A 6,347-nucleotide genomic window follows, 5' to 3' on the forward strand; every position below is an offset into this window, starting at 1 on the left:
TGGTCATGGCCATCTTCCACTTGGATGTATTTTAGAGCCCTTTCATAGAAGTCGCCTAGGTCCTCTGTTTCTCTCTTGAGCATGTTATCCCACATTTTGTTTTTTTGGATGCACCACTGCGGTGATGACCATTTTTAGCTCGGCAACTTTCCCACTTTAGCTACCTCTGCATTGAAATGTTGAATGTATTTTCTCAGACTTTCATTTTCACCTAGCTTTACATTAGCGAGGCTTGTGGTGGGTTCCGTGTAGTCATGGAAGGCATGGTGTTGCCGAAGGAATTCCTCTGCGAGTTGGCTCCATGAGGAAATTTTTCCTCGGCTCAATCTCTTAAACCACTTATACGCAACTCCTTTCAAGGTGACTGCAAAACAGTGGCACCTCGCCTTGCTATTGACTCCTCTCAGATTCATTAAGTCATTGAAGGCGTCTAGGTGGTACTTTGGATCGGTCGTTCCTTCATAAGGGGTCATACATGGCTCCTTGAAATTGGTGGGTAGTTGTTCGGCCAGGATCTCTCGCGTGAAGGGCTAATCATAATCAAATTCTTCATCATGCCCCCGTCCCCCTGACGCCATGACTATCATACTTCTAAGGGTTCACATCTCAGTGTCAAGTTGCAGTCTCATTTTTTTCAAGTAGTCTTTGAGGTTGGAGGGGCCAACTCTCCCTTTCCCTTTGTCCCTTGGGGGAGCTACGGGGGGTGTCGTCATCACGTCCGACCTTCCCTTTTTGAGCTTCTCTCTCAGGTCAGGTGGTGCTTCCTTGAACGTAACCTCGACATCATTTCTCCAATTAACATCATCCCTCTGCCTTTGCTCTTGGTGTTGTACTGTTGGCGTGCAAGCCTTGCGATGCTTTGACCAGGGAGTGTTGCTGGTAGAATGTCGGGTCCCCTCGTTGTCCATGGGGACGGTGGTTTCTCCCTTCCTCGACTCTTTCCCCTTATGCTTAGGGATGGGCATTTATGACTTTCCATGCAGTAGGCCATTTAATACTTCTTTCATGTTTTCTAGCGTAGTCTCTAGCCTTTGATTTTTCTTGTGCAGCTCGCGTATCTCATCCTCGTAAAAATGGGTTCGGGAGCTTGAGCTCATCGAGTGTACCCAGGGACTCTTGTCAGGCCTACGCGTGGAGGGACTAGGGTCCTGGTTTTCGGAACGCAGTGCGGTTGGTGGTCGAGGAGAAGGGTGCGTACCTAGGCCACCCACGAGGGTGTCTGGTGGTGTGGAGGATCCCCATTGGGCTGGGTGGCTGGAGATGACACTTTTCTTTCCCCACTAGGGGCTGGGTGTCCCTCTGGTACGTCTTCATTCTGAGGTGGTAGAGGATCTCTCATGGAGGTCCTCAACTAGTCTCCATCCATGTGGACCTCCACATCTTGCAACTCTCCTAGGCATCTTGATCGCCTTGGCATTTTTCCTTGTAGGAAATAATGGAAGAACAATAGCTTTATACTTTTCCTTCCCACAGACGGCGCTAAATTGTTGATAGTGAGAACTCGCCAACTAAGCTATGGTCGGAAAGTCCAAAGATAAGTAAGAACACTATCAACTTAGAAGAACTTAAATAAACTCAGAAAAAAATTGCAAAACAACAATGGAGAGAAACACTTATATTGCTCAATAGTTTATGGTTACAATGAATTTTTCTACTCCCTTCAATGATAAAGTGAGGTCCTATTTATAGGTCAGTTCTAATGGCTCTTAGTACAAAGTGGTTCCAAGGGGACACAATAGTACACTGAAAATGTTGTAGGTGGTTCTGGTGCAGACGGTAGTGGTATTGGAAGAGTGGTGGTCGACTCTAATGCATGTCAGAGGCATGGAGGTGTGTTACAACTCCTCGTACTATCCCTTACCACCACTACTTGTCAGGTACAAGTGTTAGGTCTGTGCCTTGATCCTTGCAGGCCTGTACGTACCTACCTAGAGGTACATTGATCGTACTTCTTGTCTCTTGTGGACTTTATAATTTGATACCGAATCATCGTGAGGTATTTCCTCTTATTTGTGAGTTAGTCCCTAATTGACCCAAAACGGGTATGTTTTAAAAATTTATACTCACAAGCGCACGAATCGTATATGGAATATAGTGTTCGTGTAATCACGAGATCGAATCCAAATGAGTTGTCTAAAATAAAAAAGAAAACTATTTTAAACCAAAATCAATAAATTCTAACCTAGCTCCAAAGATTGTTGAGATTTAATGTCATGAATATAAATAAAAGATTTAAAATAAAGCTATTTAATAGAATGAAAATAACTCAATAAGGATTTTAAAATAAGTGGTAAAAGGAAAGATTATTAAGATACTAGAATCCACAAAATGTAAGTTTAATAATATTTGTTAGTATATTGATCCCCAAGTTTTAGTGATGGTTAAAATAAATCAAACTATCATTTTCCAAATAGATTTATAATTTTAAGCACAAATTACTTCTAAAAAGATAGGATTTTTCTTCACTTTTCAAAAATTATAATTTCAAAGTATTTAATGTGAATCAACCTAATGAAACAACAAAAAATCAAATAACATTATTTATAAGGCAAAACATAATATTTTTGTTCTAAGCATGGATGTGTACAATTTAATGACACATCTTACACAAATAATATTATGTTTTTGCAAAATGAAGAACAAAGTGCCTATTATCTAACAATAAAAAATATGAGATATTAAAGATGAAAGACATATATGAAGAAGAAAAATTCATAAACTTTGTTGCATTACAAGGGAAATCAACATACAACATAAATATTGCCTAGTTACAAGTTGCTTCATCATGATCTTAATAATCTTATGAAAAAGATTAGAAGCACATAACTAGAGTAGAAATTACAAAATAAATGACATACATACTTGCAAATTCTCTTGAAAAACCCAAAATGGAAGAGAGAAAATGGTAGAAAGAAGATGGAAACAAAAAATTAAGCCCCCCAAATGGTCTTGAAATTCCATATTTATAGCCAAAATGAGATTATTAAATTAATTAAATTGATTAGATTAATTAAATAAAATAAATATGGTATGTAGAGGTAAACTATAGGGTGTAATGATGATGTTGGGGTGAAAATGTGTAGAAAAATGGGTAAAAAGTTTGCATTTTGGACATAGGGGACAAAGGGTACACTAAAGGCAATTTATGGGCTCAAGAAGGAAAATTGCATGGCTGCTGGTGGGCTGGCAGGCGGCTGGGGCAGCTTTGGGCTGGGTTTTTTGAAGGGAGAAGTGAATCAATAGGCCAGGTGGCTGACTTTGGGCCGAATGGAGGAGAGGCGGGCCCAAGGGTGCAGCTGTGATGCTTGGCTGGCCAAGTGGTTTCGGCTCATTTGCTGAAGGAGCCAGGACGCTGCTGAGTTGAGGAGGAGAAGATCTTTAGGCATGGGCAGGAGGTGCATGATCAGCTGGGCCTGATCTGTGGCCTTGGAGTGAGGAGGCACGGGCCTGAAGGAGGTGGGAAGGCTAGAGTTGGGCCTGGGCTAGCATCTGGGAAGAGGGCTTCAAAAATGACATTTTTAGCTCTTTCTTTTCAGTTTTGCCAAATTCTTTTTTTTTCTTGGCTTTTCAAGCACCAATAATACAAAAATTTCCTACAAAATAAGCATAAATTAAGTCATAATCAAATATTTTTTAAATATAAAATAAATCAAATTAATTCTTCTGAAAATATTAATTGTAACTTAATTTATATTTAACAGTTAAGTTCAAAATTGCATCTTTTTACTTTTAACTAAACTCAACAATTCAATTAATTAACTACAATATTTTACAAAAAAATAACTATAAAAACACACAAAAATATATAAAATCAAAATAAACCCAATAAATTCAAAATTACTTTAAAACTTAATAAATCAATTAGAAACTCAAGAATCAAGCAACAATTAGCACATAAAAAGTGGTAAAATAACTCTATTTTGTAGAGTTATCACACCCCCAAACTTAATATTTTGCTAGTCCTCAAGCAAAAGAAAAATTAAAACACACATTTTTTTTATTGGTGATATAAAAAGGATTTTCTCAAAAATTGCACAATGAAAATAAATCTAAAAAATTATTATGAATAAAAATTAAGTTTATGCAATTAATTAAATTGTCAATTTTGCTTTAAAAAGAGGTTTTCATCAAAATTATTTTTCACTTAAACTTATAGGAAATAAGAATGTTCTTGTTATGAAAAATGTAATTTTTGTTATAAGCAAAATTGACTCTATAATTAAAAACAAAGCTTCAAAATTATTCATATTTTTAAGAGAGCTAAACTCAAACTCAAACTCAATCAAGATTTTTATCATTGAAAATAAAAAATATCACCAATTTTTTTTTTTTTTTGAATTTTTATGAAAATGAACAATGTAATTTTTTTTAAGAAGACAACAAAGTAAATATATATATATAAATATATATTTTTTTCAACAAACACAAAAATTAATAAAGCTTTTGTTTTTTCTTTCAAACAAACATAAATAAAAACAAAAATTAACACAAAACATAAACACAATAAATCATACTCTTCTTAATGATAATAACCATATAAACTCGATACCCACAAACTTAATTTAAGCATTGTCCTCAATGTGTCAAAATATAAATATAAATTAAAATTGACAAGAGTTTAGAGTTTATAATGGTCGTACCTTGATATGGTGCATCGCTAAGAGAGTAAAAGATACAACAAACAAAAATTAAATCACACATAAAACAAACAAAACAAATAAAACACAAGTTATCAAGATCAAATAGGAATCAAAGAGCATGGTAAATAGGGTCCTCAAGGAGGATCTCATCCACTTCATCAGTTTTTAATTCTAAAAATGGTTTTAATTTTTGTCCATTAACTTTAAATATATCACCATTTTTAGGATTTTCAATTTCAATAGCTCCATGTGGAAAAAAAATACGAACAATGTAAGGACCGGACCACTTAGAGCGTAACTTTCCTGGGAATAAATGCAAACGAGAGTTGTATAAAAGGACTTTCTGACCTGGAGAAAAATATTTTCTCAAAATATTTTTGTCATGGTAAAATTTCATGCGATTCTTATACTTTTTTTAATAGTCATATGCATCATTCCTAATTTCGTCTAGTTCATTTAGTTGAAGCTTTTGTTTCTCACCTGCCTTGTCTAAAGAAAAGTTTAACTGCTTAATTGCCCAAAAGGCTCTATGTTCTAACTCAACAGGTAAATGGCACACCTTCCCATACACAAGTCTGTAGGGTGACATGCCAATGGGTGTTTGGTACGCGGTACGATACTCCCATAATGTATCAGTGAGTTTTAAGGACCAATCTTTCTTAGTTGGATTCACAGTTTTTCTAAAATGTGCTTAACTTCCCTATTAGACACTTCAACTTGACCACTAGTTTGTGGGTGATATGGTGTTGAGACTTTATGTGTAATGCCATATTGTTTCATCAAATGTTCAAATGGATTATTACAAAAGTGTGTACCGTTTTCACTAATGATAACATGTGGTGAACCAAAACGAGAAAATATATTTTCTTTCAAAAACCGAAGCACAACTTTGTGGTCATTAGTGTGGCATGCAATAGCTTCAACCCATTTAGACACATAATCAACTCCAACAAAAATATAAAGGTTACCAAAAGAGTTAGGAAACAGTCCCATAAAATCAATGCCCCAAACATCAAATATGTCAATAATAAGAATAGGATTTAAAGGCATCATGTTTATTTTAGTTAAACTTCCTAACTTTTGGCAACGTTCACAAGTTTTACAATAAACATATGTATCATGAAAGATAGTAGGCCAATAAAAACCACATTGTAAAACTTTAGCAGCTATTTTCTTACCACTAAAATGTCCTCCACATGCATGACCGTGACAAAAATATATGATTTTAAATTGGTCACAATTTGGAATGCATATTCTAATTATTTGATTAGGGCAGTATTTAAACAAGTAAGGATCATCCCAAATAAAATTTTTCACCTCAAAATAAAATTTAGATTTATCATGTTTAGACCAATGAGATGGTATTTCTTTAGTGACCAAATAATTAACAATATCAGCATACCAAGGCAAGGAAGAAACATGCATCAATTGATCATCGGGAAAGTTTCAGTGATAGGAGTGGAATCATGTATAGTTTCAACAACTAGTCTAGATAAATGATCAGCAACAACATTTTCAGAGCCCTTTTTATCACGTATTTCTAAGTAGAATTCTTGTAAAAGCAGGATCCAACAGATCAAACGAGACTTAGCATCTTTTTTCAATAAGAGATATTTTAATGCAGCATGATCAGAATAAATAATAATTTTAGACCCTAACAAATAAGATCTAAATTTCTCCAATGCAAAAACAACAGCAAGCAATTCT

The sequence above is a fragment of the Humulus lupulus genome, chromosome 3, assembly GCF_963169125.1.
Source record: "Humulus lupulus chromosome 3, drHumLupu1.1, whole genome shotgun sequence".
Taxonomy (NCBI): domain Eukaryota; kingdom Viridiplantae; phylum Streptophyta; class Magnoliopsida; order Rosales; family Cannabaceae; genus Humulus; species Humulus lupulus.